The 27900-nt window shown below is 43.8% G+C and overlaps 2 long non-coding RNA genes and 1 pseudogene across 2 annotated transcripts; 1 reads left to right on the top strand and 2 right to left on the bottom strand.

The window, feature by feature from the left end:
• Positions 1–3: 3 nt before the first annotated feature.
• On the bottom strand, positions 4–13660 carry LOC148047510 (uncharacterized). Its single transcript, XR_015696144.1, has 4 exons — positions 13564–13660; positions 9287–9424; positions 1984–2144; positions 4–704 (listed from the first exon to the last, which is right to left on the bottom strand). It is a non-coding gene; the product is annotated as an uncharacterized LOC148047510 (long non-coding RNA).
• LOC148047509 (uncharacterized) lies at positions 1965–27899 on the top strand. Its single transcript, XR_015696149.1, has 3 exons — positions 1965–2065; positions 26254–26365; positions 27754–27899. It is a non-coding gene; the product is annotated as an uncharacterized LOC148047509 (long non-coding RNA).
• On the bottom strand, positions 5109–8819 carry LOC148047511 (uncharacterized; annotated as a pseudogene).
• Position 27900: the final 1 nt, after the last annotated feature.

Raw genomic sequence — 27900 nt, 5'->3', positions numbered from 1 at the left:
TTATTTTTTGTGTGCATCCTCTAACATATTACCAGGCTGGAGTTCAGATTGAAACTTTTCTCACAATCAGGATTCTCCCTGGTGTGTTATCTAATGTATCACCCGTTGCGAAGTTCATTTCTTTTTTTGCACATGTAGTGCTCCTCCCCTATGTGGGTCCTTCCATGAACCAACCACGAGGAGCAGTTCTGACTAAAGCTTTGGCCACATTAATATTGTTTTTCTCCAATGTGGATCATTTCGTGGCCATTTAGTTATGATTTGAAATACACATTTTGCTCACAATAGCCACATCTGTGGACCTGCAAAAGGGGATCACGTGACCCTAGAACAGGGCAATCGTCATAAATGTGAGTTAGGTGCCAAGACTTCAAATATAGATCACATGACCATGGGGCTGCAGCAATAGTCATAAGTGTGAAAAATGGTCTTAAGTCAGGTTTTTCAGTGCCACTGTCACTTCGAATAGTTACTAAATGAAGTGTTGTAATTCGTGGACTACCTGTAATGTATCCTTGTGTTCTGCATACTCTATTTTTTCCAGTTCGAAATCTCTTCTTGATTACCTTCTGGGGAAGAAGGAGAATTTTGTGGGTTTCTGAAGGAAATGGAAATGTTTTGATTTCTGGCTTCATTGATTTTCCTTTTTAACGTTCCTTGTTATTCTCAGTTGTCCAGAGTTCTCCTATTGGCATCCTCTTTGCCTGTAAGATTCAAAGAAAATGTTTATAAAATGGTTGCAGAAGATGTAAAAAAGAAAACTATATACATTAAAGGTAAAAAGGAAATATTCTACAATGCTAAAATTACCTTAGATCAATTATGATTTATTTCACACATTGAAGATTACGGAGATCCAACTTCACATTTGCATTCCACCATGAAATTCTCTTGTTCACTTGGGGCAATACAAATTCTTAGTATAGCAATTATTGGCTAGAATCACTGTAATTAAGATGAATACAATATATAATAGAATCATAGAGTGGGAAGGGACCTTAAATGTCTTCTAGTCCAACTCTCTGCTCTACCAGTTCAGAAGTGGCCGTCAAATCTCTTTTTGAAAGCTTCCAGTGATGGAGCACCCACATTTTTCCCCAATATTGTGCATAAGTTACGCGGTGCAGTTAGTACATGTATAATTCAGTGATGTGCGGTGAGGTTTATGGCTGGTGAGGCACTATGTCAGACATTGTGGGGGGGGGGGGGCAAAAGCTGCTTTCTTTCTATTTCCGCCATAGAGGCGGGACGCCCTGAACAACAGCCCTGAAAATGTCAAAAAATGGCCACAAACGGCCCAAAAAACCTCCCAGAAACAGGCTGAAAAAGAGCCAAAACCCACCCCAGAAAACAGCCTGGAAAAAGCCTAGAAAACGGCCAAAAAGTCTCAAAATACAGCCCACAAAATGGCTATGAACAGCCACAAAACAGCCAAAAAAATATCCCCAAATATCACCTTAAATACAATCTGACAACAGTCTGAAAATGGCCCAAAAATGGGCTGGTAAATGGCCCAGAAATTGTCCAAATATTGCCCAAAAGGTAGCCCCCGAAATGGCCCAAAGCCGCCTGTAAATGGCCTGAAAATGACCCCAAAACACTCTAGAAACTGCCTAAAAACAATCCCAAAACCGGCTAAAAATTGTCCACAAACATCCCATAATACAGTCCAAATTACTGCCTGAACACAGTCCAGAAAATGCCCCAAAAGGGCCTGAAAAATGGCCAAAAACAGCCAAAAGAAAGCCCCCAAACAGCCCGTAAATGGCCTGAAAAATGGGCCAAAATACACCCCAGGAACTGCCTAAAAACACACCCCCAAAACAAACAAAAACAGCACAAAAATGGAGCCTGGAAATGGCCTGAAAAACTGATGGAAGCGTTTCGGATTATGAGCGCACAAAAATGAATCCCTTTGTGAGCCTGAGCTCTTCCCAAGAAGCTTCCATAGGGAGCACAGCCACTTCTTAAAAGATTCCTCACCATGGTTTGGAAACTGCTGGTTGGCTGGAGAAGGCTGAAGGAGATGTGGATTCTACAGATTTGGAGTGAACAGATTAGATGTGTGAGGAACCAGACTTTGAGGTTGGTTGTCGCTGGGAAATGGACTTGCCATATCCAACTGGAATACTATTTGGACTGGTCTGTGGTGAAAATGGAGAGACAACAAAGCTTTATGATTTTGAGGAATAAAACACAATACTTGTTTTATTGTTCTCAATGAAAATATTAAGAGAAAGTTTTATTCGTAAGAATCAAACAAAGATATTTCATCCCGGACAGATAACAGACAATGATTATGGTAAATAAAAAGCCATTCTGGACTTTATACAAATTAAATGCAAAACTAAATTGTTAATGTGATTTTAACTTTGCTGTTTATTCACCTGTTAACCACTTTGCCTCTCTGTGTAGTAGATTGATGAAAGTCAAATTGTTTGTAAATAGAGGTAGAACTTTATAAATTTTGGGCCTGCTTCACAAGGGGAAGTAACTAATATTGCTCCAACAACATACGTATGAATGCTCAAGTGGAGGGGATAATATATGTAAATCTGTTTTTGCACATTTGTTTGCTTTCTTTTTAAACGTTGTCTCTATTCTTGCTTTTCTTTTAAAGCTTTGTGGCTTCTTTTGGAGTTTTATTTACCGTATTTTCACGACCATAAGCCGCACTAAAAATCCTAAATTTTGATCCAAAATCGGCAGTGCGGCTTATAACCCGGTGCGCTTTATATGTGGAAAAAGATCTCCCAGCTGCTTTGCTCCTCGCGACTGCAATAGATGTCCAGAGGCGGCTTTTGGGGCTGGTGGGGATTGGATTTCCGGCTCGGTGGCCCCTGTCGCTTCTGGACGTCTGTTGCAGTTGTGGGGAGCCGAGGAGAGTGTGGGGGGGAGCGCGCGGCGGTTCTTGGCGCTCCGGGAGGCGGGAGAGGCGCGCGGTTTGGTTTCTCCTCCCTGGGCGTCGCGGCGGCGGCCCCGGGCGCACCGATCCCCGTGTTTTTCGCATCGGGGCATGCTCTTGCAGCACGCCCCGATGCGAAAAACACAGAGATCGGGCGACGTCCAGGGAGGAGAAATCAAACCGCGCGCCTCTCCCGCCTCCCGGAGCGCCAAGAACCGTCGCGCGCTCCCCTCCACACTCTCCTCGGCTCCCCACAACGTCCAGAAGCGACAGGGGCCACCGAGCCGGAAATCCAATCCCCACCAGCCCCAAAAGCCGCTTCTGGACATCTGTGGCTCCCGGCGCTCCAGGAAGCACCGAAAGCAGCTGGGAGAGGCGCGCGGCTTGGTTTCTCCTCCCTGGACGCCGCAGCAGCAGCCCCAAACTCACCGATCCCAGTGCCTTTCGCATCGGGGCGCGCTGCAAGAGCATGCCCCGATGCGAAAAACACAGAGATCGGTGAGCCCGGGGCCGCCGCTGCGACGTCCAGGGAGGAGAAACCAAGCCGCGCGCCCCTCCCAGCCGCCCTCGGTGCCCCCCGGAGCGCCAAGAACCCTCGTGCCACTCCTCGCGATGTCCAGAAGCGTCGGGAAATGTGCGGCTTATAACCCGGTGCGCTTTATATGTGGAAAAAGTTAAAAAAATTAACGTTAATTGATACTGCGGCTTTTAATCCGGTGCGGCTTTTGGTCGTGAAAATACGGTATATTAATTTTATGAATATTTTTTCCCCAAAATTGCCACAAGAAGCAAGTTCATGTGGCTGCTCTTTACCTATCTTCTAAACTGCCTCCAAATTCATGGAAACATTGCATTATAGGCTTGGAAGGTACCTTGGAGGTCTTCTGGTCCAACCTGCTCTTCAAGGCAATTGACTTAAACCATCCCTCTCAAATGGTTGTCCAGTCTACTCTTGAAAACCTCCAGTGACCCACAAAACCGGGAGGCAAACTATTCCCCTGATTAATTGCTCTGACAAAATACATATACATATCTTCTAGGTTGGGCCTCATTTTAAATAGCTTCCCCCAATTACTTCTTATCCTGCCATCTGGTGCCCTAGAGAATAAGCCAATCTGCTCTTCTTTGGGTAAGATGCATAAGTCCTTGAAAACAGCTATCTTGTCCCTCTTGGTTGCTCTTCTGTGCACATTTTCCAGTGTCTCAACGTTTTTATATCATGGTGACCAGCACTCAACTATGTATTCTAAGTGCGATATTGCATAAAGCAATTCTATATTTTCTTGTTGTCTTGACATTATTCCTCTCTTGATGCAACCTAGGACTACATTGGCTGTTATTGGCAACTGCAGCACAATGCTGGCCAAGAGGTACTTGTCCACTCATCATGCACCCCAGAGATACATGGCCTGCCCTTTTGAAGATCTCCCAGAGGCAGGCACCATTTTCATTGCACCCACAATTCCTTAACACAGTCAACAAAGAGTTAAGGTAGCAAAACAGAACAATTTGTCCACTCCCAGTGACCAAGAAGCAGCCACCCTATTGACACAGGCAGCTATGGCAAAATGACAGCTGCTTCCACAAGTTCACTGCATGGCCTACGGATGAATCCTGGTCAAAATAATGGTTGTTTCCATAAAGCAGTCACACAGCCCAAAGATACATGCCCTGTCCTCTTCCCCACATGAGATTCAGAGATCTTCAAAAGGTATGGAGGAGGCTGTGATGCCTGGTAGGGTGGGAGTCAGGCCTAAGGACTGCAGGGATCCAGTAGAAGAGAAGACCCGGGGGAGCCTATGTGTGTATTATCTGGTGATTTGTGAGCTGTAATTTTGTAATGAAACCTTTTCCACAGTCAAGACATTTAAAGGGTTTCTCTCCGGTGTGAGACTTCTGGTGTTTCATCAAGCTAGAATTCTGAGTGGAACCTTTGCCACGAACAGGATGTTCATACGGTTTCGCTCCTATATGAGTTCTCTGGTGACTCATGAAGAAGAATTTTCTAATGAAACATTCCACACAATATGGACAAGGATATGATTTCTATCCTGTTTGAGTCCTCTGATGTATCAACAGGCTGTACTTGTGACTGAAACATTTCCCACAGTCAGGACATTCAAAGGGCTTCTCTCCTATGTGAGTCTTCTGATGTACTGCCAGGTCGAAATTGTGATTGAAACTTTTCCCACAGCCAGGACATTCAAAGGGTTTCCTCTCCTGTGTGAGTCCTCTGGTGTATCACTAGGTCGGAATTCTGACTGAAACCTTTCCCACAGTCAGGACATTCAAAGGCTTTCTCTCCTGTGTGAGTCCTCTGGTGTATCACTAGGTCGGAATTCTGACTGAAACCTTTCCCACAGCCAGGACATTCAAAGGGTTTCCTCTCCTGTGTGAGTCCTCTCGTGTATCACTAGGTCGGAATTCTGACTGAAACCTTTCCCACAGTCAGGACATTCAAAGGGTTTTTCTCCTGTGTGAGTCCTCTGGTGTATCACTAGGTGGGATTTGCTGCTGAAACTTTTCCCACAGTCAGGACATTCAAAGGGTTTCTCTCCTGTGTGAAGCCGCTGGTGTACCACCAAGTGGGAATTGTGACCGAAACTTTTACCACAAACAGGACATTCAAAGGCTTTCTCTCCTGTGTGAGTCCTCTGGTGTATCACTAGGTCGGAATTCTGACTGAAACCTTTCCCACAGCCAGGACATTCAAAGGGTTTCCTCTCCTGTGTGAGTCCTCTCGTGTATCACTAGGTCGGAATTCTGACTGAAACCTTTCCCACAGTCAGGACATTCAAAGGGTTTTTCTCCTGTGTGAGTCCTCTGGTGTATCACTAGGTGGGATTTGCTGCTGAAACTTTTCCCACAGTCAGGACATTCAAAGGGTTTCTCTCCTGTGTGAAGCCGCTGGTGTACCACCAAGTGGGAATTGTGACCAAAACTTTTACCACAAACAGGACATTCAAAGGGTTTCTCTCCTGTGTGAGTCTTCTGGTGTATCACCAGGTTGGACCTCTTACTGAAACCTTTCCCACAGTCAGGACATTCAAAGGGTTTCTCTCCTGTGTGAGTCCTCTGGTGTTTCACTAGGCGGAAATTCTGACTGAAAACTTTCCCATAGTCAGGACGTTCAAAGGGTTTGTCTCCTATGTGAGTCCTCTGGTGTATCACTAGGTGGGAATTCTTGCTGAAACCTTTCCCACTGTCAGGACATTCAAAGGGTTTCTCAAAGAGCTCCCTGTGGAGATTCGAATCCTCACCACCCTCCAGGCCTTCCGCAAAGCCCTTAAAACCTGGCTGTTCCGACAGGCCTGGAGCTAATGAGCTTTTGTCCCCCCTTGAATGGTATGGTTGTTGTGTGCTTTTAAATTTTGGTATTGTTTTGTTCGTCTTTTTTATTCCTTATTTGTAGCGCCCCCCCCCCGCCATTGACATGGGTTGTGAGCCACCCTGAGTCCCCTTGGGGAAAAGGGCGGCATAGAAATATAATAAATTCAAATTCAATTCAAATTCTCTCCTGTGTGAGTCCTCTGATGTATCACTAGGTCGGAATTCTGACTGAAAACTTTTCCACAGTCAGGAGATTCAAAGGGTTTTTCCACTGTGTGAGTCCTCTGGTGTATCACTAGATGGGATTTGGTGCTGAAACTTTTCCCACAGTCAGGACATTCAAAGGGTTTCCTCTCCTGTGTGAGTCCTCTGGTGTATCACTAGGTCGGAATTCTGACTGAAACCTTTCCCACAGTCAGGACATTCAAAGGCTTTCTCTCCTGTGTGAGTCCTCTCGTGTATCACTAGGTCGGAATTCTGACTGAAACCTTTCCCACAGCCAGGACATTCAAAGGGTTTCCTCTCCTGTGTGAGTCCTCTCGTGTATCACTAGGTCGGAATTCTGACTGAAACCTTTCCCACAGTCAGGACATTCAAAGGGTTTTTCTCCTGTGTGAGTCCTCTGGTGTATCACTAGGTGGGATTTGCTGCTGAAACTTTTCCCACAGTCAGGACATTCAAAGGGTTTCTCTCCTGTGTGAAGCCGCTGGTGTACCACCAAGTGGGAATTGTGACCGAAACTTTTACCACAAACAGGACATTCAAAGGCTTTCTCTCCTGTGTGAGTCCTCTGGTGTATCACTAGGTCGGAATTCTGACTGAAACCTTTCCCACAGCCAGGACATTCAAAGGGTTTCCTCTCCTGTGTGAGTCCTCTCGTGTATCACTAGGTCGGAATTCTGACTGAAACCTTTCCCACAGTCAGGACATTCAAAGGGTTTTTCTCCTGTGTGAGTCCTCTGGTGTATCACTAGGTGGGATTTGCTGCTGAAACTTTTCCCACAGTCAGGACATTCAAAGGGTTTCTCTCCTGTGTGAAGCCGCTGGTGTACCACCAAGTGGGAATTGTGACCAAAACTTTTACCACAAACAGGACATTCAAAGGGTTTCTCTCCTGTGTGAGTCTTCTGGTGTATCACCAGGTTGGACCTCTTACTGAAACCTTTCCCACAGTCAGGACATTCAAAGGGTTTCTCTCCTGTGTGAGTCCTCTGGTGTTTCACTAGGCGGAAATTCTGACTGAAAACTTTCCCATAGTCAGGACGTTCAAAGGGTTTGTCTCCTATGTGAGTCCTCTGGTGTATCACTAGGTGGGAATTCTTGCTGAAACCTTTCCCACTGTCAGGACATTCAAAGGGTTTCTCAAAGAGCTCCCTGTGGAGATTCGAATCCTCACCACCCTCCAGGCCTTCCGCAAAGCCCTTAAAACCTGGCTGTTCCGACAGGCCTGGAGCTAATGAGCTTTTGTCCCCCCTTGAATGGTATGGTTGTTGTGTGCTTTTAAATTTTGGTATTGTTTTGTTCGTCTTTTTTATTCCTTATTTGTAGCGCCCCCCCCCCCGCCATTGACATGGGTTGTGAGCCACCCTGAGTCCCCTTGGGGAAAAGGGCGGCATAGAAATATAATAAATTCAAATTCAATTCAAATTCTCTCCTGTGTGAGTCCTCTGATGTATCACTAGGTCGGAATTCTGACTGAAAACTTTTCCACAGTCAGGAGATTCAAAGGGTTTTTCCACTGTGTGAGTCCTCTGGTGTATCACTAGATGGGATTTGGTGCTGAAACTTTTCCCACAGTCAGGACATTCAAAGGGTTTCTCTCCTGTGTGAGTCCTCTGTTGTATCACCAGGTTGGACCTCTTACTGAAACCTTTCTCACAGTGAGGACATTCAAAGGATTTCTCTCCTGTGTAAGTCCTCTCGTGTGTCTTGAGGTCAGAATTCTGACTGAAAACTTTCCCACAGTCAGGACATTTAAAGGGTTTCCCTCCTGTGTGAGTCCTCTAATGTATCACTAGGTAGGAATTCTGACTGAAAGCTTTCCCACATTCAGGACATTCAAAGGGTTTCTCTCCTGTGTGAGTCCTCTGGTGTATCACTAGGTGGGAATTCTTGCTGAAACTTTTCCTACAGTCAGGACATTTAAAGGGTTTCTCTCCTGTGTGAGTCCTCTGGTGTTTCACTAGACGGGAATTCTGACTGAAATCTTTCCCACAGTCAGGACATTCAAAGGGTTTTTCTCCTGTGTGAATCCTCTGGTGTATCACTAGGTGGGATTTGGTGCTGAAACATTTCCCACAGTCAGGACATTCAAAGGGTTTCTCTCCTATGTGAAGCCGCTGGTGTACCACCAAGTGGGAATTGTGACCGAAACTTTTACCACAAACAGGACATTCAAAGGGTTTCTCTCCTGTGTGAGTCCCCTGGTGTCTCAACATGTTGGAATTCTGACTGAAACCTTTCCCGCAATCAGGACATTCATATGATTTATTTTTTGTGTGCATCCTCTAACATATTACCAGGCTGGAGTTCTGATTGAAACTTTTCTCACAATCAGGATTCTCCCTGGTGTGTTATCTAATGTATCACCAGTTGCGAAGTTCACTTCGTTGGTTGCACATGTAGTGCTCCTTCCCTATGTGGATCCTTCCATGAACCAACCACAAGGAGCAGTTCTGACTAAAGCTTTGGCCACATTAATATTGCTTTTCTACAATGTGGATCATTTCATGCACACTCAGTTGTGATATGAAATACGCACTTTGCCCACAATAGCCACATCTGTGGAGCTGCAAAAGGGGATCACGTGACCCTAGAACAGGGCAATCGTCATAAATGTGAGTTAGCTGCCAAGGATTCAAATATAGATCACGTGACCATGGGGCTGCAGCAAAAGTCATAAGTGTGAAAAATGGTCATGTCAGGTTTTTCAGTGCCACTGTCACTTCGAATAGTTACTAAATAAACTGTTACAAGTCAAGGACTACCTGTAATGTATCCTTGTGTTCTGCATACTCTACTTTTTCCAGTTCTAAATCTCTTCTTGATTACCTGCTGGGGAAGAAGGAGAATTTTGTGGGTTTCTGAAGGAAATGGAAATGTTTTGATTTCTGGCTTCATTGATTTTCCTTTTTAACATTGCTTGTTATTCTCAGTTGTCCGGAGTTCTCTTATTGGCATCCTCTTTGCCTGTAAGATTCAAAGAAATTGTTTATAAAATGGTTGCAGAAGATGTAAAAAAGAAAACGATATACATTAAAGGTAAAAAGGAAATATTCTACAATGTTAAAATAAACTTAGATTAATTATGATTTGTTTGACACATTGAAGATTACCGAGATCCAACTTCACATTTGCATTCAACCATGAAATTCTCTTGTTGACTTGGGTCAATACAAATTCTTAGTATAACAATTATTGGCTAGAATCACTGTAATTAAGATGAATACAATATATAATAGAATAATAGAGTGGGAAAGGACCTTAAAGGTCTTCTAGTCCATCCCTCTGCTCTACCATTTCAGAAGTGGCCATCAAATCTCTTTTTGAAAGCTTCCAGTGATGGGAGCACCCAAAACTTCTGAAGGCAAGCTATTCCATTGGTTGATTGCAGTAATCGTTAGGATTTTTTGGGGGGAGTATATTTTTATTATTTTTACATTTAAAACAATGCAGTACCGCAAAGTCGAAGTGAACATACATTCACATTATATACAGCTGATCTCAACCATTAACTATTAGCCAACTTTATACATTGTCTATCCTTCTGTCCAATCACGATATATACAGTTTGTTCCGGTCTTGTCAACTTGTCCTATACCAATCATAAAATCTGTTCCAGATATTCTGATTCCCCTTTATTTTTAAGTTCAAGAGTGAGCCTATCTGCTTCCGCAAAGGCCAACATTTTTTCTGATTATATCTAGTTTAAATGGCATATTTTATTTTTCCAATATTGTGCATAAGTTATGCGCGGCATAGTTAGTACATGTATAATTCGGTGACGTGCGGTGAGGATTATGGCTGGTGAGGCACTATGGCGGACATAGCGGCGGGGCGGGCAAAAGCCGCTTTCTTTCTATGTCCGACATAGAGGAGTCTCACCTCTATGTCGAACATAGCGGCGGGGTGGGCAAAACCGCTTTCTTTCTATGTCTGACATAGAGGCGTCCCACCTCTATGTCGGACATAGCGGCGGGGCGGGCAAAAACTACTTTCTTTCTTTTGTCCAGAGGCTGCAGCCCACCTGAGCTGTCCGCCTCTGGGCAAAAGATAGTGCCAGTCCGCCAGCAGAGGCGGGTAAAAGACCCGCGTCTGCTGGCGGGCTGTCCCAACACAGAGAAAGAAAGCTGGCAGGCTGCCCTCCCTGCCTCTCCTACCCACTTCTCTCTCTTCTCAAACAAACTCTCTCTCAAATTTAGAGTGAGTTTGTTTGAGTGAAGAAACAAACACACGCACACAAACATACACAAATTACTTACAATTACTTACAAATTACATTAATTTTGAATTCCTCCATCTCCCTCCCACCCACATATCTTTTCCAGCTGTTTCACAATCACAGAGGATTTCAACTCTGCTCTTGCCTGCCATAATGAAAATGTAAAAATATAAAAGGAAAAACACAAGGGCTGCTGAGGTCAGGCTGGATTAGCTGCTGCCAGAGTCTCCAATGGATGACTCTGCTTAACTGTTTAAAAAAGCTTCTAAAAAAAACACCCTGTATAGGAGGAGGCAAGAGAACCACGTGCCTCATCTACATAAGGAATTTTTCTGCTTTTAACCCTTGGTTAACTCTGCTCGAGTGATCATCAAGTCAGACTAAATGAGGCACGTGGTTCTCCCGCCTCCTCCTGTAGAAGGCACTTTTTAAGAGGCCTTTTAAAACCATTAAGCACTAAGCAGAGTCATTCCCTGGGACTCTGGCAGCAACTACCTAAGCCTTTTTCTTTTTTCTTTTTTTTTCTTTTCATGATCACAGTGGTGAGGCTCTACCTCCTCTGTCTCCCCTGACTGCACGTCACTGGCCTAGTCTCGGTCCAAGGACCAGGGGTTGGGATCCCTGATTTAAGCTGTGGTTTATCCTTTCAAAGCACTTGGGAGAAAATGGACCACTGTCCTCCTCTTTAAAAAAGACCAATCAAAATACCATCATCCATACACCAGGCTGAATAAGTTCTAAAGTGCTCCAAACTACATTATATTAAAATGTTTTTAGAAAACTTTAGAGAAAGGGAAAGCGAAAGTGCAGACTCAGAGAAATTCTGTGCTTTAAATAGACATGAAATTTGGAGAAAAACTGAAAATGGAAAAGAGAAGGTTGCAATGGAATAACTAGGATGGTTATCTCAATACAATATAAATAGAACCTTTCCGACAGACATTTTATTCCAAAAACTGAAGCTTCTTTGGAGCTCAACCAACCTGCCTCTTGTGCACATCAGTCTCTCTTTCCCAAAATGCTCTGCAGGCAGGTATTAGAGCTCCCAGGTCTGTCCCTTGACCTAACATTCTTTTATCTTTCTATATCCTTTCTTATCCTATCCCCTTCTCTGCCTCAGGCTTGCCCGACAGAAGCCTCTCCTGTCCTATCCCCTTCTCTCCCTCAGGCTTGTCCCACAGAAGCTCCTCCTATCCTCTCTATTCCCTTCACTCCCTCTGCCTTTCCCCAGGCCTCTTTCTCCATTTCCCCCTTAAGCCTCTTTTCCTACCCTCTCAGGCCTTTTCTCCCTAGCTTCCTCCCATCCTTATCTTCCCGCCTTTTTCCCTCAAGGAAGTCCTCTTTCCCCCTCCCCCTCCTTTCCTCCTTTCCCCCTTCACCCCTCCTTTCCCCCTCCCCCTCTTCCAACCAAAAACCCACCTCCTTCTATTCCCTTCCCTCCCCCCCCCCAACGCAGACATATCTCAGGAGCCTCTTGATCATTTTGCAAAGCTGTTTGTAAAGAACAGTCTAGAGCTTTTTCTTCAGGGTAGATTATACAGCCCATAAAAGAACTAAAAGTAAAATCGAAAACCTTTGCAGAGAGGGCTATTCCCTCCCATGGTAAGAGAGAAACGGGGATGCAGCTGTCACCAGGAAGGGAATCTCGGCAGGTGAGAGGCAGATTCAGGTGATGCGTCTCAATTCAAGCCCACCTTTAGATGCCACTGGGCTCCTCGTAGCAGGGTTCACGCCCTGGGAGGGAGCATCTGAGCTCAGATGCTCTTCCACCCCTCCAGACCCCGGGAGGCGGATCCTCCCCAGCAGCCACAGGGGAACGTGGGAACGGGGGTGGCCAACCTTCCCCAACATCAGGCGGCCTAACCCGGGAGCAGGGCTGCACCAAATGCTGCAGGGAAGGAGGGGGTGGAATGGAGGGAGGATTTTAAGGGGGGGGGGGTGAAAGAGAGCCGTTCGCAGAAGCAGCAACCGAGGAGGAGGAGGAGGAGAAGCGGCGGCGCAGCAGTTCCCACGGAGCAGAAAACCTTGCAAGGAAAGACGGAGACTGGGAAGGGGAGGGGGCGCAACTGGGGAAACCCCAGCTCGCTCTCCTTCCCTCCCCCAAGGAATCCCCCCTCCCCTTCCAGCACCTGGGGATCCCCCTCCTCCTCCTTTCCCCTCCCCCACTCGCAGCGTCCTTGCCCACCTGGCAGCCCTTGAGCACCTCTCCCCGAGCGGGGATCCCCGCAGCATTTGGCGTAAGAGACATCTGGAGATCAGAGAGGGGAAGGAAACTGGGTTCCCCCTTTTCCTGCCTCCACTCTGGGCGCAAAAGTTCTCTGCCTTTAACCCCTTCACTGAAGAGCTGCAGGGAGGGGGCGACGGGGGCGCGGCCGAGCGATGCCAAAGTTCCCCCAACCGGGGACCGCAAAAAACCGTCACCCACTCAAGGGGAGGCCAAAAGACCCAAAATAAAGATCCAGGTTAAAAAAAAAAAGATGTGCTAATCTGGACCTCTAAATGGAAATTAGGAATTCATAGCTATTGAAGATGAGGAAAGAAAGAGCTGCAGATGTCACTGGACTACAACACCCACCATCCTTCACCCTTAGATGCTGTGATTTGCTGAATACAATATCTAACCTTATAGGGTATGTCAAGAGGAATCTGGTAGGGTTAGTCACTTTTCACTCATCCGGTTTTGGGCTCTCCTACACTGGAGCTTGTTAGGTTGGCATTGTGATGTAGAGCTTTGTTGTGGTGTCCCATGTCTCCTGTGCCTAATTCCATTTTAAACTTGGGGAACATGTAATTCTGTTGATGCAAAGGGGGTGTAGAAAGATAGCACCCACCCTCTCCTAAAAAAATGAAATCTAGGAAATATTAAAAAGGCAGAATATTATCTAACCTTATGCACTGTGTCAAGAGGAATCTGGTAGGTCGACGGCATCCGGAGAAGGCCCAGCCTGTGAGTTCTTATCGGCTGTTGGGACGTATGTGGCAGGAGGCGGTCTCTCAGATATCCAGGTCCTAGTCACTTTTCACTCATCCGGTTTTGGGCTCTCCTACGCTGCAACTTGTGGGTTGGAAAGCCAGTAGTACAACAGCGACCTCTGTGGATGAGCTTAAAGGAGTTAAAACCATCGAGTACTGTATTGCTAGAAAGGACGAAAGAAGAGAAGCACAGAGGAACTTCCTCTTCCGGAACACTAACTGAAGACGGGAGGAGAGTTTCGTGCAGAGAGGCTCTGGCGCCACTTCAAGGCTCGAAGCATCAGTTGGCAGGTGAGTTGAGGGCAGGTGGGAGGAGAATCCGGGAGCAACTCAGGCTCTTTGGTTCCCTCCACGGCCTGGAAGCAGAGAAGCAACTAGATAGAATGTGGAAATAATAGCTGTGGGGGGGATCTTTGAGGTCATCTAGTCCAGTCCCCTGCTCCAGCAGGAGACCTTTTACATTTCAGGCACATGGCTGTCCAGTCTCTTCCTGAAAGCCTCCAGTCATGGAGCATCCACAAATTCTGCAGGGAAACCGGTTAATTGTTCTCACAGTCAGGAAACGTTTCCTTGTTTCTAGGTTGCTTCTCTGCTTGATTCACTTCCATCCATTGCTTCTTGTTCTGCCTTCTGATGCTCTGGAGAAGAGGTTGAGCCCCTCTTCTTTGTGGCAGCCCCTCAGATATTGGAAGACCGCTATCATTTCACCCCTCGGCCTCCTCTTCTGTAGACTGGAAGATTTCCAACTGTTTCTGACACACGCATGTGCACCAGCCAGCTTGTCTTCCGGTTACTGGCGTGCACAACAATCAGCTGGCCATTTCACATGTGCACAATGGAAACCAGAAGACCAGCTCTTCCAGTTTCCGGGACTGCCACACACGTTAAGAAAAGCTGATTGTCACAAGTGCACGTGTGCCAGAAATCCAGAAGAGGAATGGGCGATGCTGCATGTGCCAGCTGACATGTTTCCGCATTCGCCCACATGTTCTATAGGTTCGCCATCATTGCTTTAAAGCATTGGCTGTTCCCCACAACTGGATGTCACCTGCAAATTTGATGAGTTCTCTTCCAATCTCTTCATCTAAGTCATGTTTGAACAAACTGCATATTCTAGCACTCAAGCTGCTGTCCCAAAGATGCTTTTCAAAACCCACGTTTTGCAGGAGTAGAGTTCCAAAATTTTACCACCAAGGTGTCAACAGAAATCCTGAGGACTGTGTGCTTCTCCCAAGGCTTGTCTTTGTGAGACTCCAAACTGTAGGGAGCTTCAGTGCAGTGTCAATTAGCAACCAAATAGAGGTGCCAACAGGTACAGAGATGAAAATAAGTAACAGCTGATTGAAACTTCCCTAAGCACCAAACAGGTAAATATGTTGCTGCCAATCAAACAGGAAGGAAACACTGTACCTTATGCCTTCCCCTTAATTTTCAAGATCCCTCTCCATGAAAAATCCCTTTTTTAAAAAATTATTGCAAATGCTGATAGCAGTTAAGAACGAAGCTTGCATGAAATGCTCTCAGTTAGGTTGGCATTGTGATGTAGAGCTTTGTTGTGGTGTCCCATGTCTCCTGTGCCTAAACTTGGGGAACATGTAATTCTGTTGATGCAAACGGGGTGTAGAAAGATAGCACCCACCCTCTCCTAGAAAAATGAAATGTAGGAAATATTAAAAAGGAAGAATATGATACCTCCCTGGATGAGAAAAGGAGAAACATTCTATTGGAAAACAGCACCCACCTTTGTTAATAGCCCCAGAAAGACAAAAGACATCTCATCTGCAACACAAACGATCTTCAGCTGCAGGGTGACGGGATTTGGATCATTCAGATCCAAACAAGGACAAAGTCTTTAAGCCATAATAGGAATTGCCCAAAGCCCCTTCATTACCACCACACAGCAAGACTCAACCCTGTTTTTCGGCCTCCTATCAGGAGATGGCAGCATCTGTGACTGAAGAGCCAACAGTACAATTGCGGCCTCTGTGGCTGAGTTTAAACGAGTTAAAACCATCGAGAAACTGCATTGCTAGAAAGAATGGGAGCAGGCGAGAAGCACAGAGGAACTTCCTCTTCTGAAACTGTCACGCGGTGGATTTCAATTTTTTTTAAACTAAAGGCTCTGTTGGCGTGGCTAGATGAGGGGCCTCACGCACATTCAGTCTTAGGCCCTCCCACCTAGCACGCCCACAGAACCGGTGAATATCTCTGTTTTCTCAACTGGAAGGCTGGCGAAGGAGCCTCGTTTTCCCACTGCCGCAGCTGCTTCTCTCTCAGCGCCGAACAATCCATGCCCCCCCCCCCAATACACATACACACAGAAAGCAGGTAGACACCCCCTCCCAATCTAGCTGCTTTGTGTGGCCGGTGCGTGCGTGCGTGGAGATGCCCCTCAATCATGCGCCAAAGCACAGCAAAGGCTCGTTTAGGAAGCAAAAAGAGCCTGGAAATGGCCTGAAAAACTGATGGAAGCATTTGGGATTATGAGCGTACAAAAATGAATCCCTTTGTGAGCCTGAGCTCTTCCCAAGAAGCTTCCATAGGGAGCACAGCCAATTCTTAAAAGATTCCTCGCCATGATTTGGAATCTGCTGGTTGGTTGGAGAAGGCTGAAGGAGATGTGGATTCTACAGATTTGGAGTGAACAGATTAGATGTGTGATGAACGGACTTTGAAGGGAAGTTGGTTGTCGCTGGGAAATGGATTTGCCATATCCAACTGGAAAACTATTTGGGCTGGACTATGGTGAAAATGGAGAGGCAACAGAGGTTTATGATTTTGTGGAATAAATTACAATACTTGTTTCATTGTTCTCAACCAAAATATTAAGAAAAAGTTTTATTTGTAAGAATCAAACAAAGATATTTCATCCCGGACAGATCAGAGACAATGATTATGGTGATTTATGATAAATAAAATCCATTCTAGACTTTATACAAATTAAAACAAAACCTGATTGTTAATGCTTTGATGTTTTAACTTTGCTGTCGGTTCACTTGTTTGCTACTTTTTAAATTTTGGGCTTGCTTTACAAGGAGAGAAAACTAATATTGTTCCAATATATTTATTAATACTCAACTTGGGGGGGGGGAATAAATTATATGTAAATCTGTTTTTGTCTTCTTGAGTCACATTTTCCCTTCTATTTAAATTTTGTGTCTCTCCTTGTTTTGTTTTTAAAAATTTCTTTTTTGGGGAGTTTGTAATTTAAATTAATTTTCTGAATAATTTTTTTTGCCAAAAAAAGTTTTTTCCTTTTTCTTTTTTAGCATACATATAATCCAAACTATAGTATTACATATTAACAAACATTGAAAAAAAATCAGTGATATATCGATTTATCTTGCAATCAAGCCCCATCAATTTTATTTGCTCTTCTGCTTTCCATACACCATATTATAGTCTATTTCATCTTCAACCCTTTCTCCTCTCTCCTCCTCCCTATCTCTTTTCTTCCCTTGATCTCTCTCTTCTCTACTTTCGCTTGCTCTCTTCCTCTGTCCTCTTTCCACACCTTCCTTCTCACCTTCCTCCCTTCTGCTTCCCTCTCTCCTGTCTCCTCTATCTCGCTTTCCCTCTCTTTTTCTCCCTTCCAGTCTCTATTTTGCATGGTGTATTTCAGCTTTTCAGCAAACCCCATTCACCATCAATGGCTTTAATAATTGGGACTTCCGGGGAGGGGCTTACTGATAGAAGCAGCTTAATATAGCTGCTCCCGAATTCCTGGTCGCGTTATCTGTTGGGCGATCATCTATCGGATGACTGGCAGTTTGTTTTGAATTTGAATTTGAATTTGAATTTATTAAAATTTATAGGCCGCCCTTTTCCCTGAGGGGACTCAGGGCGGCTTACAATCACAAGGGAGGGAAGTGCAACATCAAAAACAAAACAAAATGTGAACAAAGAAAAAAATAGTAAAACACAACTTTCGTTCAACAATCAAACACTCGGGCGGGTGAATTAGGAACCTATCCCCAGGCCTGCTGGGAGAGCCAGATCTTGAGGGCTGCGCGGAAGGTCTGGACGGTGGTGAGGGTACGGATCTCAGCGGGGAGATCGTTCCACAGGGTCGGAGCTGCAACAGAAAAGGCTCTCCTCCGTGTGGTCGCCAGTCGGCATTGACTGGCAGATGGGATTCGGAGGAGGCCCAGTCTGTGCGATCGAATTGGTCGAAGGGAGGTAATCGGCAGGAGGCGGTCTCTCAAGTACCCAGATCCACTACCATGGAGTGCTTTAAAGGTGGTCATCAGTACCCTGAAGCGCACCCGGAGACCAACAGGTAGCCAGTGCAGCTCGCGGAGGACAGGTGTAACGTGGGCGAACCGCGGTGCGCCCACTATCACTCGCGCGGCTGCATTCTGGACTAACTGTAGTCGCCGGATGCACTTCAAGGGCAACCCCATGTAGAGCCCATTGCAGTATTCCAGCCTAGAGATCACAAGGGCTCGAGTGACTGTTGTGAGAGCCTCCTGGTCTAGGTAGGGCCGCAACTGGCGGACCAGGCGAACCTGGGCAAATGCCCCCCTGGTCACAGCTGACAGCTGGTGGTCAAAAGTCAGCTGTGGGTCCAGGAGGACTCCTAAGTTGCGGACCCTATCTGAGGGGTGTAAAATTTGACCCCCCAGCCTAAGTGTTGGTACATTCGCCAAATTATTGGGAGGGAAGCACAACAGCCACTCGGTCTTGTCCGGGTTGAGTACCAGTTTGTTAGCGCTCATCCAGTTCCTAACGGCCTCTAGACCCTGGTTCATCACGTCCACCGCTTCATTGAGTTGGCACGGGGCGGACAGATACAGTTGCGTATCGTCCGCATATTGGTGGTATTTTATCCCGTGCCTCCGAATGATCTCGCCCAGCGGTTTCATGTAAATGTTAAATAGTAGGGGGGATAAGACCGAACCCTGTGGCACCCCACATGTTAGGGGCCTCAGGGACGATCTCTGCCCCCCGACCAACACCGACTGCGACCTGTCCGAGAGGTAGGAGGAGAACCACTGTAAAACAGTGCCTCCCACTCCCACCTCCCGCAGTCGTCGCAGAAGGATACCATGGTCGATGGTATCGAAAGCCGCTGAGAGGTCAAGGAGAACCAGGATGGATGCATAGCCTCCATCTCTGGCCCTCCAGAGATCATCGGTCAATGCGACCAAAGCGGTTTCTGTGCTGTAACCAGGTCTGAAGCCGGACTGGAAGGGGTCAAGATAACTAGCTTCCTCCAAGGCCCGTTGAAGCTGGAAGGCCACCACCTTCTCAACAACCTTCCCGATAAAGGGGAGGTTGGAGACAGGACGAAAGTTGTTTAAAATGGCTGGATCCAAGGATGGTTTCTTCAGGAGGGGTCTCACCACCGCCGTTTTAAGTACGGCGGGGAAGTGCCCCTCCCGAAGGGAGGCGGTCACAACCGCCTGGATCCAGCCATGTGTCACCTCCCTGCTGTTGGCAACCAGCCAGGAGGGACACGGGTCCAGAATACAGGTGGAGGCACTTACAGCTCGAATGGCCTTGTCCACATCCCCAGAGGCAACATCCTGGAACTCAACCCAGAGATGATTTGCCAAGCGGTCCTCCTGTGTCTCGGCTGGATCTACTGCGGTGGAGTCCAAGTCCGACCGAAACCGAGCTATTTTGTCCGCCAAGAATTGAGCATAGTCCTCAGCCCTACCCTGCAAGGGGTCTCCCGCATCCCTCCTGTTAAGGAGGGAGCGGGTTATCCTAAACAGGGCGGCTGGGCGTGACTCGGCGGACGCAACCAAGGCAGAAATGTATGATCTTTTGGCAGTTCTTAATGCTCGAACGTAGTCCTTGGTGCAGGTGGTTAGAAGTGCTCGGTTCACCTCGGACTTATCGGACCTCCACTGGTGCTCTAGGCATCTCCTCCGGCGTTTCTTCTCCCGGAGCTCCTCGGTAAACCAAGGGGGCCTCCGGGATCCACTGACCCGGAGGGGCCGTAGTGGCGCAATCCGATCAAGAGACTCCAACGCCGCCGAGTGCCAGGCGGCAACCAGAGTCTCCGCCGAACTGTGGGCGAGAGTATCAGGAATGACCCCAAGCTCCGTCTGGAACCTCAATGGGTCCATAAGTCGCCTGGGGCGGAACCACCTGGTCGGTTCCTCCTCCCTACGGTGGGGGTTTGGCCTCCGGAAGTCAAGCCTCAGTAGGCAGTGGTCTGACCACGACAGGGGTATGATCTCATTACCCCTCAGACCAAGATCACACATCCACTGCTCCGAGAGGAATACGAGGTCGAGCATGTGACCCGCTGCATGGGTTGGGCCCCGAATTACCTGGGTCAAGCCCATGGCTGTCATGGAAGCCATGAACTCCTGCGCCCCATCAGAGCGTTCACCGAGCGATGGCAAATTGAAGTCCCCCAGAACTATAAGCCTGGGGAACTCAACTGCCAGCTCGGCTACTGACTCGAGGAGCGAGGGGAGGGATGCTGCAACGCAGTTGGGAGGCAGGTACGTTAGCAGCAAACCCACTTGACCCTTGAGGTCCAACTTTATCAGCAGGGACTCACACCCGACAAGCTCCGGAGCAGGGACCCTACGAGGTAACAGAGACTCCCGGATTACAATAGCCACACCGCCACCCCTTCCCTGGGCTCTCGGCTGATGAAGCACCTGAAATCCCTCTGGGCACATCTCTACAAGGGGGACTCCTCCTTCTGTGCCCAGCCAGGTTTCAGTAATACATGCCAGGTCTGCCCTCTCGTCAACAATTAAGTCCCGGACGAGGGGAGCCTTGTGAATAACAGACCTGGCATTTAGCAACAGCAGCCTGAGTAAGTTTTCCTTACTTACTCTTCCTTACTCTTCAGGCAAGAGGAGGAGGTGAGCGAGTTCTGCTGTGCAAAGTGCCGTCTGATCCTTGCGGTTTGTTTTTCTGCGAGGAGAGGGGGGCCAGCTGAGGGCAGAACTGTCTCCGTGCTGGGGAATTCCAGCTGCATTTGCAGCACAAAGTAAGCTCTCTCTTCCTCAGAACAAAGCTTGATTTATTGATTTCAAGGCGATCAGGATTGGTATGCGGGAACCCTTAACTGTTTGTTCAAATCTTAGCTTCATTTTTACAAGGCCTTCTTCCGATAACCTAGCTATTAAAGAGACACTTAAAATGGCGACGAGCTCGCTGAACTGCTTCATAACAATGTTTATCTTTTGAAACTCTTCGTAAAGCCCTACAGAGTTTTAAAACTTCAAAGGAAAGGAGTGATTTATCACCTCGTTCCACAGCTATATAACTGGCCAGCAGAGTTTCACTAATTGGTTGAAGATAAAACTTGGAATGGCCTCTAAACCAAATTTTAATTTAAAGATGCCCCCCTCGGCTCCTAGAAGCGCTGGCACATCGCCCATACCTGGCACAAAGTTGCAGCTTCCGCTCTCTACGCCCCCTATAGGTGACCCACTAATGAAAGAATTCTTTCTGAAGGAACTGAAAGAACTGACTGAGAAAATGAATTAGACTTTTAACACTCAGACAATTAAGGTGGAAGCCAAATTTAAAGATCTTAAAGAAGGGCTTAAAGAGGAGATATCCGTGGCGCATAAAGAGTTGTCTGATAAACTTGAGACCCGGGTTTCTAAAATCAGAGATGATATGTTGGGGATTGTAAATGTATTGACAGAACATGTTTCCAGAATTGAAGATAGACTAGATGATCTTAATGACGCCAATATTAATTTGACATCGAAAACAGAGGTGGTGCAACAAAAAGTTGAAAATGCTGAAAAAGAAATTATTATAATACAGTACAGACAAATGGAACTGGCATTAAGAGTAAGGGGCTTGCGTGAGGACAAGCAGGAAAACTTGAAACAGATTTTCTCAGGAGTGTTTGACAGTCTGTTGGGAAGATCAGGGGGTAATTTTGACTGGCAAATTGACAAAGTTTATCGCGTTAATTCTTGGCTGGCAAAGCAGAAGCAGCTCCCTCGGGACATTGTTATATATTTTACCACAAGAGAGATTAGAAATACGATACTACAAGAGTCCTATAAAACTAAGCTTCAAATTGGGGGTCAGGAATTGACTGTTTTGAAAGAGATACCAAGTCAAATGTTAAGATCCAGGAAAGACTATGCTTTTTTATTATTTTTTAATTATTAATAATTAATTATTTATTATTAATAATTAATAATAATTATTTTATTATTATTACTGTTATTTTAGTCGAAGAGCTTAGAAATTGCCAGATACAGTTCAGATGGGACGCACCAGTTGGCCTAGCACTCACATTTGACAGGCAAAGATACCGTCTTAACTCAGTATGGAAAGCTTGAGATTTTTACCATAATATTTTGAAGGCTGGACATCCTGCACCATCTGGACCTAGAGAAAGAGCACAAGAAGGACAAGATAGACAGCAAACCACACAACTACCAGATAAGATGGATCATCCCCCTCTCCTAGAAGCACAAGGAGCTATGGAACAAAGACCAAACTGCATGATTACCAGACGAATGGAGCAACAATCCAAAATGCAACAACCCCAACAATCACCTGCTATCGGTCAAGAAGCTACAGTAACCAGTCTAGAAGCAGTGGGAGGAGCCAGGCCAAAGGTTAAACAGTCTGTCCAGGAGGCTCTAAAAAAGCTTCAGGAAATCAAAGATGACAATTAAGCTTCTAACATGGAATATCAATGGATTGAACTCTCCACAGAAGAGAAAGAAAATATTTCACTATCTTAAACAGTTTAAGAATATAATTTGTTTGCAAGAAACTCATATCAAATCAACCGATCAAAAATATTTGATTAACCCAAGAATTGGCCAATATTTTATAGCTTCTGCTATGGAAAAGAAAAACGGTATAGTTATATACTTAAGAAAAGACATGAAAGCTGAACTAATCGAAGCAGACCCCCATGGAAGATACATCGCATTAGATCTGGTTTTAGAAGGGAAAAAGACATTGATTTTGGGAATATATGCTCCTAATCAACAAGATGGATTCTATAGAAATCTTCATGCTAAATTAGTATAGTGGGATTATAGGTCTTGTATACTACTGGGTGATTGGAACGGTGTTATAGATACCAAGAAAGACAAGAAAGTTTCTCGCCCAAACACTCAGATGCGAGCAAAGCTACCTAAATCCTTTTTCGATATGATGGATGACTTTGAATTGAGAGATATTTGGCGAGAAAGAAATGCAGAAGAACATGACTTTACCTTCTTTTCTGATAGGCATCAATCTTTTTCTAGGATTGATTTTATATTAACTACTAATGATTTGCTTTCCAGGGTGAAGAAGACTAAGATTTCGGTTAGAGTTTTCTCAGATCATAACCCAGTTTGGATGGAGTTGGGAGGGGTGGTACAGGCAAGAAGGTCTTGGAGATTGAATGAAAATTTATTCAGATATGAAAAGTATATTAATGATTGTAAAAAATTGTTAACAGAATACTTTGTTTTTAATATGAATAAGGGTGCACCTATGGAAATTGTATGGGATGCAAATAAAGCGTATATGAGAGGAGTTTTGATAAATATAAACAGGTCACATAGACATAAACATGGGGTAAAACGAACAGAATTGGAAGATGAAATTAAGAAGAAACAGCTGGCGTTAACTTTAAACCCAGGAGACACAAAGATTAAGGAAGCAATTATTATATTAAAGGCCCAATTTAACATGTTGATTTCTGATCAGGTAGCTACTAGTTTGTCATACGCAAAACACAATACCTTCTGCAATGCAAATAAACCTGGCAGATGGTTAGCATATCAGATTAGGAAAAAACGGAACTCTCGAAATATAACTAAACTGATCTATAGAGGGAAGGAGGTGTTCCAACAGGATGAGATTCAAAAGGCCTTCCGGGAATTTTTTACAGAGTTGTATAAGGGTGATAAAATTAATGGTCTAGATATAGAGAGATACTTAGATAAAGAGAAAATACCCCTAGTTAAAGAAGAGCACAGGCAAAAATTGAATCAACCAATAACTTCAGGGGAAATTCTACAGGTAATTAAGCAGTTAAAGGTAGGGAAGGCACCAGGCACAGATGGCTTGACAGCAGCTTACTATAAAAATCTACAGTTAGAAATGGTAGAACCTCTTAAAGAATTATTTAATAAAATTCAAACGGAAGGTAAGGTGCCTCCATCTTGGAAGACAGCTTTTATATCCCTGATACCCAAAGAAGATCAAGATATTACTCAACCAAAAAACTATAGACCTGTCTCATTACTTAATGTAGATTATAAAATTTTTACCAAAATCCTAGCAAACAGGTTAATGTTGGTTATTCAACAATTGATACACAGTGACCAAACAGGTTTTATCCAAGGGAAACAAATGAAAAGTAATGTAAGACTAATTATTAATGCATTAGAATACTTGGGAAAGAACAATCAAATTCCTGCTGCGTTCATATTTTTGGATGCTGAGAAAGCCTTTGATCAAGTTAACTGGCAATTTCTGTTGAAAACATTGCAAAAAATACAAATAGGAGAAAGTTTTTTACAATCAATCAAAGCAATATATCGACAGCAAACGGCTCAAATTATAGTCAATAGAAGTTTAACAGATTCTTTTCAAATTGGAAAAGGTACAAGACAGGGTTGTCCTTTGTCCCCACTACTGTTTATTATAACTTTGGAAGTATTGCTGAATGAAATACGGGACTTGGATGGTCTAAAAGGAATTAAGATTAAAATCTAAAATTATGACGCAGTAGCATTATCTGTAATCAGTGATTGGATTTATTTAACTAATGATAGGATACTGAATATTGAGGGACATGACTTGGTATATGGCTGGCATGCTTACCTGTTCTTTAACAAAAAAGTGGACAAAAATTTTAAAAGTCATATTTTAAGGAATGCTTTATTGCGGGTTTGGAAGAAATATCAACACAAATTAAATGACAAGATACCCATGTGGGCAATTCCTAGACATGCAATAGAAAATATGAATATAGCACAAAAGCAGGATGGAATTACTTCTTACCCTGGAAAGGGGGGTATTACAACTAAAATCCTTAGAGGTACTAAAAGAGGAGAAGGTAATTCAAACATGGTTCCAGTATGGGCAGTTACAGGCCAGGTGGAAAATAGATCAAAAAATTGGTTTTATCCAAGTTGAGGATAATCTATTTAAACAAATAAGAGATCAAAGCTTAATGCATATAAAGAGGATATACAATGTATTAGTACAGATGGATTCTGAAACAGAATTAGTTAAAGATTGTATGATAAAGTGGGCTCAAAATATTGAAGAACCAATAATGTTGGATATGTGGGAAAGAATTTGGGTAAGAAATGTGAAATTTACACAAGCCCAAAACCTGAGAGAAAATTTTTACAAGATGTTCTATATAAGGCATTTAGATCCTTAAAAAATTGGCTTCTATGTATTCGAATTTACAACCCATATGTTGGAGATGTGGTTCTCTTGATGCTACATACTTCCATATATGGTGGACTTGACAAAAGGTTAAGGCATTTTGGATAAAAATATGGTGGATTATACAAAATATTCTTTAAAAAAGGATAAAGTTTACTCCTCAGTTATTTTTGTTAGGTATAATTACTGACTGTACAGCAGTAGAGGTTAATCTGATTTTGCATTTAATAACGGCAGCAAGACTGTTGGTGGCGCAATACTGGAAGAAGGAAGATTTGCCTACAATCCAAGAATGGACATTGAAAGTCACAAATTTAGCTGAGATGGCTAAAATATCTGCATATCTTAAAGACCATTCAAATGAGAGATATAAACGAGACTGGAAAAAATGGATTGATTATATACAAAATAAATATGGGACTAAGAAATTCCAGATAACCTATGCTTAAGATTAGGAATGATTTAAATTGTTTAAAGTTAGTTTAGCAAGGAGGAGATAAGTTCAACGCAAAAATGTTATTAATTTCTTACTCTTTTTTTTCTCACTATATCTTAGACTGTGTTTGTTAAATATCTATACCGTGTACGGGTTCTGGGAAGTCGGGGGGGGGGTACGTTGTGGGGGCTCGGGGGGAAGTAAAAAAAAAATAAAAAATAATTATATTCAAAAAAACTATTTTCCTTATTACTAATTTTACATACCTTCTCCTTTTAAAGGTCTACTTATATACGAGTTCAATTGGTTCCCCCCCCCAAGCCTCTTTTTTGGCCGAAGTGTGAGAGGGATTCAGGTTTCCAGTTATCCCCGTAATACTATTATATAGTTATACATCAGTAAGCACCAATATTTTTTAGGTCTCGTGTTGTAATTTTAAATATATTTTGTTAGATTTATTTCCAAATTCCCCCTCCATTCTTTTTCTTTTTCTATCCACTGGTAACTTTTCCAACTGATATTTTTCTAATCCAGTATAATCATTTCACATTCCATCTAAAAACAACCCCAAACAAACAAAAACGGCACAAAAATGGCTCCAAAAACAGCCTGGAAATGGCCTGAAAAACTGATGGAAGCGTTTGGGATTATGAGCGCACAGAAATGAATCCCTTTGTGAGCCTCAGCTCTTCCCAAGAAGCTTCCATAGGGAGCACAGTCACTTCTCAAGAGATTCCTTACCATGGTTTGAAACTGCTGGTTGGTTGGAGAAGGCTGAAGGAGATGTGGATTCTACAGATTTGGAGTGAACAGGTGATGAACCAGACTTTGAAGTGAAGTTGGTTGTCGCTGGGAAATGGACTTGCCATATCCAACTGGAAAACTATTTGGACTGGACTGTGGTGAAAATGGATCAACAACAGAGGTTTATGATTTTTTTTTTTTAAATTTTTATTTTTATTTTTTATTACATAGACAACAATAGAAAAGGGAGAGGATGGAAAGAAGGAAAAAAAAAATGGGGGGGGAAGGGAAAACCCATCTTCACATACAATATGTCATTTAATCACAGGTGCATCCCTACTAAGTTTATACATCCCGTATCTCTCTATTGTATATTTAATAAGCACCACAATAAGCTAGGGTTTGAAAAACAAAAAACAACAAAGTGAAACAAGGGAGAGAGGAAGGAAAAAAAAAAAAAAAGAAAGAGAAAAAAAAAGGGTGGGGGAAGGGGGGGAAGGCCAAAAAGGACCAAAAAAAAAAAAAAAAAAAAAGGTCAAAAAGAGAAGGGGAAAAGAAAGGGGGGAAAAAGGGGTGGGGGGAGGGGGGAAGGACAAAAAGGACAAAAAGGTCCAAAAAGGAAGGGGGAAGAAAAAACAAAACAAAACAAAAACAGAACAACAAAAAAAAAAAAAAAACCATCATCACATGCAGCATGTCGTTTGATTACGGTTGTTTTAACATCTACATCTTCAAATAATGTTTACCATCTCAGATATTTCCTCTAATGTAACTAAAGGTCTCATTTTCCTTTTACAATATATATTCAGTTAACATTAGCATTATTTTCCCCCAAAGAGTATACTTCTATTCATTGTTAATCTTACATTTCATACCTTCAAACAGAGATCTTATTCCTTCATTGTTCAACAAGGCATCGCTGCCTATATATACCAGTTTTCATTTATTCCCCTACTAAAGTTGCCTTATCAGCAGCGAGATGTCATTATAATAAATTCTTAACCTTGTACATTATATCACCAGACCTTATATTGGTACTTCCATATATCATTGTTGAATTATTTCACAGCATAATTATATCATCATTTACTTTTTCCAATTAAGGCATAAGTATATCATTTTTCATTTCCAAAATTTTGTTCTTTTTCCCTTAGCCATTGATAAAACAAGTCCCATATCTTATAAAATTGTTCATCCTCTTGCTCTCTAATTTCAAATGTCAATTTACTCATTTCGGCACAGTCCATTATTTTTCGAATGATTTCTTCCTCTTTTGGTATTGTTTCATTTTTCCAGTTTTTTGCAAATACAATTCTGGCTGCTGTTACAACATTTACAATCAAATATTTTAAGTCTTTGTTGTAGGTTTCTGGTAAGATTCCCAATAAAAAGACCTCTGGTTTAAAGTCTATTTGTTTATGTATCATTTTCTCCAACCACATGTGGATTTTAGTCCAGTATCTTTTGGCTTCAGTGCAAGTCCACCACATGTGGTAGTATGAACCAGGTATCTGGTGACATTTCCAACACTTTTCTGATTTATTCTTAAACATTCTTGTTTAAACAGAGGTTTATGATTTTGAGGAATAAGACACAATAGTTATTTTATTGTTCTCAAACAAAATATTTAAAAAAAGTTTTATTTCTAAGAATCAAACAAAGATAATTCATCCCAGACAGATCAGAGACAATGATTATGGTAAATAAAAAGCCATT

Source organism: Thamnophis sirtalis, unplaced genomic scaffold, assembly GCF_051295495.1.
Source record: "Thamnophis sirtalis isolate CommonGarterSnake01/CBP01778 unplaced genomic scaffold, rThaSir2_p1.2 scaffold_3, whole genome shotgun sequence".
Lineage (NCBI taxonomy): Eukaryota > Metazoa > Chordata > Lepidosauria > Squamata > Natricidae > Thamnophis > Thamnophis sirtalis.
This window is presented reverse-complemented; position numbering and strand designations above follow the sequence as displayed.